At 53.1% G+C, this 11,742-nt stretch overlaps 2 long non-coding RNA genes across 8 annotated transcripts in view; one reads left to right on the top strand and one right to left on the bottom strand.

Moving 5' to 3' along the window:
- The window catches only part of LOC308197137, a 494,297-nt gene that overhangs the window by 127,716 nt on the left and 354,839 nt on the right, over positions 1 to 11,742 (top strand). The window lies entirely within an intron of this gene.
- Positions 1 to 11,742, bottom strand: part of LOC308197139 — a 391,025-nt gene that overhangs the window by 47,291 nt on the left and 331,992 nt on the right. The window lies entirely within an intron of this gene.

The raw sequence follows: 11,742 nt of genomic DNA, 5'->3' as shown, positions 1-11,742 counted from the left end.
CTTCTAAGCCTATACTTACAAGAAAACATCTAATGGCACACCAAGCACACTCATACCACATAGTTGACCCAAGCCCTTGACCAATCTTCGGGGCAGCCGCCGCCCTACTCACAACCTCAGGATTAATCATGTGATTCCACTACAACTCATCCATACTACTAACCCTAGGCCTCATCTCAATACTCCTAGTAATACTCCAATGATGACGAGACATTGTACGAGAAAGCACCTTCCAAGGCCATCACACTCCCACAGTCCAAAAAGGCCTACGATACGGCATAATCCTTTTCATCACATCCGAAGCATTCTTCTTCTTAGGGTTCTTCTGAGCGTTCTTCCACTCGAGCCTGGCCCCAACCCCAGAACTAGGAGGCCAATGACCCCCAACAGGAATTAAACCACTCAACCCGATAGAAGTCCCCCTACTAAACACAGCCATCCTACTAGCCTCAGGCGTTACCGTAACGTGAGCCCATCACAGCATCACAGAAGGAAACCGAAAACACGCCATCCACGCCCTAACCCTAACGATCCTCCTGGGATTCTACTTCACAGCCCTACAAGCAATAGAATACCACGAAGCCCCATTCTCAATCGCCGATAGCGTCTACGGATCTACCTTCTTCGTTGCCACTGGATTCCACGGACTCCACGTAATCATCGGATCCTCCTTCCTGACCGTCTGCCTCTTCCGACTGATCAAGTTCCACTTTACATCAGACCACCACTTCGGATTCGAGGCAGCAGCCTGATACTGACACTTCGTAGACGTCATCTGACTATTCCTCTACATAACCATCTACTGATGAGGATCTTGCTCTTCTAGTATATTAATTACAATTGACTTCCAATCTCTAGAATCTGGTATAAACCCAGAGGAGAGCAATGAACGCACTCATGTTCATATTCGCCCTATCATCAATCCTAAGCGCCGCCCTAACCGCATTAAACTTCTGACTCGCCCAAATAAACCCCGACTCAGAGAAACTCTCACCGTACGAATGTGGATTCGACCCTCTTGGATCTGCTCGATTACCATTCTCAGTCCGATTCTTCCTCAGTAGCCATCCTGTTCGTCCTATTCGACCTAGAAATCGCCCTCCTACTCCCCCTGCCATGAGCCGTCCAACTCCAATCCCCCCTAATGACCCTCACCTGAACTGTAGTGATCCTCCTTCTCCTAACACTCGGACTGGCCTACGAGTGAATTCAAGGGGGCCTAGAATGAGCAGAATAACAGAAAGTTAGTCTAACCAAAAAGATAGCTGGTTTCGACCCAGCAGATTACAGCCAACCCTGTAACTTTCTTATGTCGCCCCTACATTTAAGCTTCTACTCAGCCTTCATTTTCAGCGGACTAGGACTAGCCTTCCACCGAACCCACCTAGTATCCGCCCTACTATGCCTTGAAAGCATAATATTATCGATATTCGTAGGCCTATCAATATGATCCATCGAAAACCAAGTCTCCTCATTCACCATGGTACCAATTCTCATGCTAACCTTCTCAGCGTGTGAGGCGGGCACAGGCCTGGCCATCCTAGTAGCCTCCACCCGCACACATGGCTCCGACCATCTACACAACCTAAACCTCCTGCAATGCTAAAAATCATCCTACCCACAATCATACTTCTTCCAACAGCCCTGCTGTCTCCACCAAAATTTCTATGGACTAACACCACCTTATACAGCCTCCTAATCGCTGCCCTAAGCCTACAGTGATTAATCCCAACCTACTACCCCTACAAATTTTTATCCAACTGAACAGGAATTGACCAAATCTCATCCCCCCTCCTAGTACTATCCTGCTGACTACTCCCACTCATAATCATAGCAAGCCAAAACCACCTGCAACAAGAACCCCTACAACGCAAACGAATCTTTATCTCAACCTTAGTCGCAGTCCAGCCATTCATCCTACTAGCCTTTTCCACCACAGAACTAGCACTATTTTACATCTCATTTGAAGCAACCCTCATTCCCACCCTAATCTTAATCACCCGATGGGGGAACCAACCAGAACGCCTAAGCGCTGGCATCTACCTGCTATTCTACACGCCAGTAAGCTCTCTACCCCTGCTAATCACAATCATACACCTATACGTGAAAATTGGCACCCTGCACCTGCCAACCCTACAACTAACCCACCCAACCCTATCCACCTCATGGACAGGAATACTATCAGGTCTAGCACTGCTCATAGCATTCATAGTAAAAGCCCCACTATACGGCCTACACCTCTGACTGCCAAAAGCCCACGTAGAAGCACCCATCGCAGGCTCAATACTCCTCGCCGCCCTACTACTAAAGCTAGGAGGATACGGAATTATACGAGTCACTCTATTTATGGGCCCACTGTCCAACCTCCTGCACTACCCCTTCCTAACCCTGGCCCTATGAGGCGCCCTAATGACTAGCTCAATCTGCCTACGACAGACAGACCTAAAATCACTAATCGCTTATTCATCCGTTAGCCACATAGGCCTAGTTATCGCCGCAGGAATAATCCAAACCCACTGATCATTCTCAGGGGCAATGATCCTAATAATTTCCCATGGACTAACTTCCTCCATACTATTCTGCCTAGCCAACACAAACTATGAACGTACGCACAGCCGAATTCTACTACTCACACGAGGCCTACAACCTCTCCTACCACTCATAGCTACCTGATGATTGCTGGCCAATCTAACAAACATAGCCTTACCCCCAACAACAAACCTCATAGCAGAGCTAACCATTATAATCACCTTATTCAACTGATCTGCCTTCACGATCATCCTAACAGGAATCGCAACCCTACTAACCGCCTCCTACACCTTATTCATACTACTAATGACCCAACGAGGCTCAATCCCCTCCCACATCACATCTATGCAAAACTCAACCACGCGAGAACACCTGCTCATAACACTCCACATTATCCCAATATTCCTCCTAATCCTCAAACCCGAACTGATCTCCGGAATCCCCTCATGCAAGTATAGTTTAAACCAAACATTAGACTGTGATTCTAAGAATAGAAGTTCAAACCTTCTTACCTGCCGAGGGGAGGGTTTAACCAACAAGAGCTGCTAACTCTTACATCTGAGCCTAAAACCTCAGCCCCCTTACTTTTAAAGGATAACAGCAATCCACTGGTCTTAGGAACCACCCATCTTGGTGCAAATCCAAGTAAAAGTAGTGAACCCCACACTACTAATCAACTCCCTCACACTACTCACGCTGACAATCCTCCTAACCCCAATCATCCTGCCATTTCTATTTAAAAACTTTAAAAACACCCCACAAGCCACCACCCGCGCTGTTAAAACCGCATTCCTAATTAGCCTAGCCCCTACAACCGCATTCATCTACTCGGGAGTAGAATCTGTCACCTGCCACTGGGAGTGAAAATTCATTATAAACTTTAAAATCCCCCTGAGCCTAAAAATAGACCAATACTCAATAACATTTCTTCCAATCGCCCTATTTGTAACATGATCAATCCTACAATTCGCCATATGATACATGGCCTCAGAGCCATACGTAACAAAATTTTTCACCTACCTACTGACATTCCTAGTCGCCATACTCCTCCTAACAACCGCAAACAACATATTCCTCCTATTCGTAGGCTGGGAAGGAGTACGAATCATGTCCTTCCTTCTCATCGGCTGATGACAAGGCCGAGCAGATGCCAACACCGCCGCCCTACGAGCCGTAATCTACAACCGAATCGGAGACATCGGACTGACCCTGAGCATAGCATGACTAGCTTCAACATTCAACACCTGAGAGATCCAACAAGCCGTACACCCCCACCAAACCCCAATCCTCCCCCTCATAGGATTAATCCTCGCAGCCGCAGGAAAATCCGCCCAATTTGGACTCCACCCATGACTGCCCGCAGCAATAGAAGGCCCCACCCCAGTATCAGCCCTACTGCACTCCAGTACCATAGTAGTAGCCGGAATCTTCCTGCTCATCCGCATGCACCCCCTGCTAGCCACCAACCAGACAGCCCTAACTGCCTGCCTATGCCTAGGTGCTCTATCAACCCTATTCGCTGCCACATGCGCCCTAACCCAAAATGACATCAAAAAAATCATTGCTTTCTCAACATCCAGCCAACTAGGACTAATAATAGTCACTATCGGACTAAACCTCCCACAACTAGCCTTCCTACACATCTCAACCCATGCCTTCTTTAAAGCCATACTATTCCTATGCTCAGGGTCTATCATCCACAACCTAAACGGAGAACAAGATATCCGAAAGATAGGAGGCCTACAGAAAATACTCCCAGTCACTACTTCCTGCCTAACCATCGGAAACCTGGCGCTGATAGGAACCCCATTCCTAGCCGGATTCTACTCAAAAGACCTCATCATCGAAAGCTTAAACACATCATACCTAAATACTTGAGCCCTACTCCTAACCCTTATAGCCACAGCATTCACCGCAACCTACAGCATCCGCATAACCATCCTAGTCCAAGCTGGACAAACCCGAATCCCCCCAATAGTATCAATAAACGAAAACAACCCACTAATCACCGCCCCCCTAACCCGACTCGCCCTAGGCAGCATTACAGCAGGAATAATCATTACCTCTTTCATCACACCAACCAAAACCCCCCCAATAACCATACCCCTTATCACCAAAACCGCTGCCATCCTCATAACAATCCTAGGAATCATCCTAGCCCTAGAACTATCGAACATAACACACACCCTCACTCACCCCAAACCAAACCCCCTCATAAACTTCTCCTCTGCATTAGGGTACTTCAACCCCCTAGTACACCGATTCTTCTCCAAAAACCTACTAGAAAAGGGACAAAACATTGCCCTACACTTGATCGACCTCTCCTGACTCAAAAAAATAGGGCCAGAGGGCCTTGCTGAACTACAAGTAGCCGCAAGCAAAGCCGCAACCTCAATACACACAGGGCTAATTAAGGCCTACCTAGGATCCTTCGCCCTCTCCATCCTGGTAATAATCCTAATAACACACAGACTCACTAATGGCCCCTAACATCCGCAAATCCCATCCCCTACTAAAAATAATCAACAACTCCCTAATCGACCTACCCGCCCCCTCCAACATCTCTGCCTGATGAAACTTCGGCTCCCTTCTAGCCATCTGCTTAGCCACACAAATCCTAACAGGCCTGCTACTAGCCATACACTACACCGCAGACACTTCACTCGCCTTCTCCTCAGTAGCTCACACATGCCGAGACGTCCAGTACGGATGGCTCATCCGCAACCTCCACGCCAACGGTGCTTTGCTCTTCTTTATCTGCATCTACTTACACATCGGACGAGGCCTCTACTACGGCTCCTACCTATACAAAGAAACCTGAAACACAGGAGTAATCCTCCTACTCACCCTAATAGCAACTGCCTTCGTAGGGTATGTCCTACCATGAGGACAAATGTCATTCTGAGGGGCCACCGTAATCACCAACCTATTCTCAGCCATCCCGTACATTGGGCAAACTCTAGTAGAATGAGCCTGAGGAGGATTCTCAGTAGACAATCCAACCTTAACCCGATTCTTCGCCATCCACTTCCTACTGCCCTTCCTAATTGCAGGAATCACCCTAGTCCACCTAACCTTCCTACACGAATCAGGCTCAAATAACCCACTAGGAATCGTATCAGACTGCGACAAAATCCCATTCCACCCACACTTCTCCATTAAAGACAGCTTAGGGCTTACCCTAATAATCACCCCTCTAATAGCACTAGCCCTATTTTCACCGAACCTCCTGGTTCTTGGAATCCTAGTTGGGAGTGGTTGGCCACATGAGATGTACAGGATTTTTACCTGTGATTTAGTCTTGACAAGGCTATGTAATTGGTTTACTAACGTCTCATAAGAAAGAAGCATGAGCGGTTAATGCAGTTGGCTTGAAACCCATCCCCAGTGGTGCCAGTGCACTCTCTGAACTCACTGAAGTGCATCCCAATGGTGGTGCCAGTGCACTCTCTGCACTCACTGCACTGCATCCCCAGTGGTGCCAGTGCGCTCTCTGGAGTCACAGCACTGCATCCCCAGTGGTGCCAGTGCACTCGCTGGACTCACTGCAGTGCATCCCCAGTGGTGCCAGTGCACTCTCTGGACTCACTGCACAGCATCCCCAGTGGTGCCAGTGCACTCTCTGGACTCACTGCAGTGCATCCCCAGTGGTGCCAGTGCACTCTCTGGACTCACTGCAGTGCATCCCCAGTGGTGCCAGTGCACTCTCTGGACTCACTGCACTCCATCCCCAGTGGTGCCAGTGCACTCTCTGCACTCACTGCACTGCATCCACAGTGGTGCCAGTGCGCTCTCTGGAGTCACAGCACTGCATCCCCAGTGGTGCCAGTGCAATCTCTGGACTCACTGCACTGCATCCCCAGTGGTGCCAGTGCACTCTCTGGACTCACTGAAGTGCATCACCAGTGGTGCCATTGCACTCTCTGCACTCACTGCACTGCATCCCCAGTGGTGCCAGTGCACTCACTGGACTGACTGCACTGCATCCCCAGTGGTGCCAGTGCGCTCTCCGGAGTCACAGCACTGCATCCCCAGTGGTGCCAGTGCACTCACTGGACACACTGTACTGCAACACAGGTGGTGCCAGTGCACTCTCTGGACTCAATGCACTACATCCCCTGTGGTGCCAGTGCACTCTCTGGACTCACTGCACTGCATCCCCAGTGGTGCCAGTGTACTCTCTGGACTCACTGCACTGCATCCCCAGTGGTGCCAGAGCACTCTCTGGACTCACTGCACTGCATTCCCAGTGGTGCCAGTGCACTCTCTGGACTCACTGCACTGTATCCGCAGTGGTGTCAGTGCACTCTCTGTACTCACTGAAGTGCATCCCCAGTGGTGCCAGTGCACTCTCTGCACTCACTGCACTGCATCCCCAGTGGTGCCAGTGCACTCTCTGGACTCACTGCACTGCATCCCCAGTGGTGCCAGTGCAATCTCTGGACTCACTGTAGTGCATCCCCAGTGGTGCCAGTGCACTCTCTGGACTCACTGCACTGCATCCCCAGTGGTGCCAGTGCACTCTCTGGACTCACTGTACTGCATCACCAGTGGTGCCAGTGCACTCTCTGGACTCACAGCAGTGCATCCCCAGTGGTGCCAGTGCACTCTCTGGACTCACTGCACTGCATCCCCAGTGGTGCCAATGCACTCTCTGGACTCACTGCACTGCATCCCCAGTGGTGCCAGTGAAGTCTCTGGACTCACTGCACTGCATCCCCAGTGCTGCCAGTGCACTCTCTGGACTCACTGCACTGCATCCCCAGTGGTGCCAGTGAAGTCTCTGGACTCACTGCACTGCATCCCCACTGCTGCCAGTGCACTCTCTGGACTCACTGCACTGCATCCCCAGTGGTGCCAGTGCACTCTCTGGACTCACTGCACTGCATCCCCAGTGGTGCCAATGCACTCTCTGGACTCACTGCACTGCATCCCCAGTGGTGCCAGTGAAGTCTCTGGACTCACTGCACTGCATCCCCAGTGCTGCCAGTGCACTCTCTGGACTCACTGCACTGCATCCCCAGTGGTGCCAGTGAAGTCTCTGGACTCACTGCACTGCATCCCCACTGCTGCCAGTGCACTCTCTGGACTCACTGCACTGCATCCCCAGTGGTGCCAGTGCACTCTCTGGACTCACTGCACTGCATCCCCAGTGGTGCCAGTGCACTCTCTCGAGTCACTGCACTACATCCCCAGTGGTGCCAGTGCACTCACTGGACTCACTGTACTGCATCATCGGTGGTGCCAGTGCACTCTCTGGACTCACTGCACTGCATCCCCAGTGGTGCCAGTGCACTCTCTGGACTCACTGCACTGCAGGCCCAGTGGTACCAGTGCACTCACTGGACTCACTGTACTGCATCACCAGTGGTGCCAGTGCACTCTCTGGACTCACTGCACTGCATCCCCAGTGGTTCCAGTGCATTCACTGGACTCACTGTACTGCATCTCCAGTGGTGCCAGTGCACTCTCTGGACTCACTGCACTGCATCCCCAGTGGTGCCAGTGAGCTCTCTGGACTCACTGCACTGCATCCCCAGTGGTGCCAGTGTACTCACAGGATTCACTGCACTGCATCCCCAGTGGTGCTAGTGCACTCTCTGGACTCACTGCAGTGCATCCCCAGTGGTGCCAGTGCACTCTCTGGACTCACTGAAGTGCATTCTCAGTGGTGCCAGTGCACTCTCTGGGCTCACTGAAGTGCATCCCCAGTGGTGCCAGTACACTCACTGGACTCACTGCACTGCATCCCCAGTGGTGCCAGTGCACTCTCTGGACTCACTGCACTGCATCCCCAGTGGTGGCAGTGCACTCTCTGGACTCACTGTAGTGCATCCCCAGTGGTGCCAGTGCACTCTCTGGACTCACTGCAGTGCATCCCCAGTGGTGCCAGTGCACTCTCTGCACTCACTTCACTGCATCCCCAGTGGTTCCAGTGCACTCTCTGGACTCACTGCACTGCATCCCCAGTGGTGCCAGTGAAGTCTTTGGACTCACTGCACTGCATCCCCAGTGGTGCCAGTGCACTCTCTGGAGTCACTGAAGTGCATCCCCAGTGGTGCCAGTGCACTCTCTGGACTCACTGCACTGCATGTCCAGTGGTGCCAGTGCACTCTGTGGACTCACTGTACTGCATCCCCACTGGTGCCAGTGCACTCTCTGGACTCACTGTACTGCATCCCCAGTGGTGCCAGTGCACTCTCTGGACTCACTGCAGTGCATCCGCAGTGGTGCCATTGCACTCTCTGGACTCACTGCAGTGCATCCCCAGTGGTGCCAGTGCACTCTCTGGTCTCACTGCACTGCATCCCCAGTGGTGCCAGTGCACTCTCTGGACTCACTGCACTGCATGCCCAGTGGTGCCAGTGCACTCACTGGACTCACTGCACTGCATCCCCAGTGGTGTCAGTGCACTCTCTGGACTCACTGTACTGCACCCCCAGTGGTGCCAGTGCACTCACTGGACTGACTGCACTGCATCCCCAGTGGTGCCAGTGCGCTCTCTGGAGTCACAGCACTGCATCCCCAGTGGTGCCAGTGCACTCACTGGACTCACTGCACTGCATCACAGGTGGTGCCAGTGCACTCTCTGGACTCACTGCAGTGAATCCCCGGTGGTGCCAGTGTACTCTCTGCAGTCACTGCGCTGCATCCCCAGTGGTGCCAGTGCACTCACTGGACTCACTGGACTGCATCCCCAGTGGTGCCAGTGCACTCTCTGGACTCACTGCACTGCATCCCCAGTGGTGCCAGTGCACTCTCTGGACTCACTGCACTGCATCCCCAGTGGTGCCAGAGCACTCTCTGGACTCACTGCAGTGCATCCCCAGTGGTGCCAGTGCACTCTCTGGACTCACTGCACTGCATCCCCTGTCGTGTCAGTGCACTCTCTGGACTCACTGAAGTGCATCCCCAGTTGTGCCAGTGCACTCTCTGGACTCAATGCACTGCATCCCCAGTGGTGCCAGTGCACTCTCTGGACTCAGTGCACTGCATCCCCAGTGGTGCCAGTGCAATCTCTGGACTCACTGAAGTGCATCCCCAGTGGTGCCAGTGCACTCTCTGGACTCACTGCAGTGCATCCCCAGTGGTGCCAGTGCACTCTCTGGACTCACTGTACTGCATCACCAGTGGTGCCAGTGCACTCTCTGGACTCACTGCAGTGCATTCCCAGTGGTGCCAGTGCACTCTTTGGACTCACTGCACTGCAGCCACATTGGTGCCAGTGCACTCTCTGGACTCACTGCACTGCATCACATGTGGTGCCAGTGCACTCTCTGGATTCACTGCACTGCATCCCCAGTGGTGTCAGTGCACTCTCTGGACTCACTGCACTGCATCACAGGTGGTGCCAGTGCACTCTCTGGATTCACTGAAGTGCATCCCCAGTGGTGCCAGTGCACTCTCTGGACTCACTGCACTGCATCCCCAGTGGTGCCAGTGCACTCTCTGGATTCACTGCACTGCATCCCCAGTGGTGCCAGTGCACTCTCTGGACTCACTGCACTGCATCCCCAGTGGTGCCAGTGCACTCTCTGCACTCACTTCTCTGCATTCCCAGTGGTGCCAGTGAAGTCTCTGGACTCACTGCACTGCATCCCCACTGGTGCCAGTGTACTCTCTGGACTCACTGCACTGCATCGCCAGTGGTGCCAGTGCACTCACTGGACTCACTGGACACATCCCCACTGGTGCCAGTGCACTCTCTGGACTCACTGCACTGCATCCCCACTGGTGCCAGTGTACTCTCTGGACTCACTGCAGTGCATCCCCAGTGGTGCCAGTGCACTCTCTGGACTCACTGCACTGCATCCCCAGTGGTGTCAGTGCACTCTCTGGACTCACTGAAGTGCATCCCTAGTTGTGCCAGTGCACTCTCTGGACTCAATGCACTGCATCCCCAGTGGTGCCAGTGCACTCTCTGGACTCACTGAAGTGCATCCCCAGTGGTGCCAGTGCACTCTCTGGACTCACTGCAGTGCATCCCCAGTGCTGCCAGTGCACTCTCTGGACTCACTGCACTGCATTCCCAGTGGTGCCAGTGCACTCTTTGGACTCACTGCACTGCAGCCCCATTGGTGCCAGTGCACTCTCTGGACTCACTGCACTGCATCACAGGTGGTGCCAGTGCACTCTCTGGATTCACTGCACTGCATCCCCAGTGGTGCCAGTGCACTCTCTGGACTCACTGCACTGCATCCCCAGTGGTGCCAGTGCACTCTCTGCACTCACTTCTCTGCATTCCCAGTGGTGCCAGTGAAGTCTCTGGACTCACTGCACTGCATCCACAGTGGTGCCAGTGCAATCTCTGGACTCACTGCAGTGCATCACCAGTGGTGCCAGTGCACTCTCTGGACTCACTGCAGTGCATCCCCAGTGGTGCCAGTGCACTCTCTGGACTCACTGCAGTGCATCCCCAGTGGTGCCAGTGCACTCTCTGGACTCACTGCACTGCATCCCCAGTGGTGCCAGTGCACTCTCTGGACTCACTGCAATGCATCCCCAGTGGTGCCAGTGCACTCTCTGGACTCACTGCACTGCATCCCCAGTGGTGCCAGTGCACTCACTGGATTCACTGCACTGTATCCCCAGTGGTGCCAGTGCACTCTCTGGACTCACTGCACTGCATCCCCAGTGGTGCAAGTGCACTCTCTCGAGTCACTGCACTACATCCCCAGTGGTGCCAGTGCACTCACTGGACGCACTGTACTGCATCATCTGTGGTGCCAGTGCACTCTCTGGACTCACTGCAATGCATCCCCAGTGGTGCCAGTGCACTCTCTGGACTCACTGCAATGCATCCCCAGTGGTGCCAGTGCACTCCCTGGACTCACTGCACTGTATCCCCAGTGGTGCCAGTGCACTCACTGGATTCACTGCAGTGCATCCCCAGTGGTGCCAGTGCACTCTCTGGACTCACTGCACTGCATCCCCAGTGGTGCCAGTGCACTCTGTGGACTCACTGCACTGCATCCCCAGTGGTGACAGTGCACTCTCTGGACTCACTGCAGTGCATCCCCAGTGGTGACAGTGCACTCTCTGGACTCACTGAAGTGCATCCCCAGTGGTGCCAGTGCACTCTCTGGACTCACTGCACTGCATCCCCAGTGGTGCCAGTGCACTCTCTGGAGTAACTGCACTGCATCCCCACTGGTGCCAAAGCACTCTCTGGACTCCCGGCACCGCATCCCCAGTGGTGCCAGTGCACTCTCT

Source organism: Anser brachyrhynchus (assembly GCF_964034855.1).
Source record: "Anser brachyrhynchus genome assembly, chromosome: 6".
Lineage (NCBI taxonomy): Eukaryota > Metazoa > Chordata > Aves > Anseriformes > Anatidae > Anser > Anser brachyrhynchus.
The sequence above is the reverse complement of the archived record's forward strand: the minus strand, read 5'-3'. Positions and strand labels throughout refer to the sequence as shown.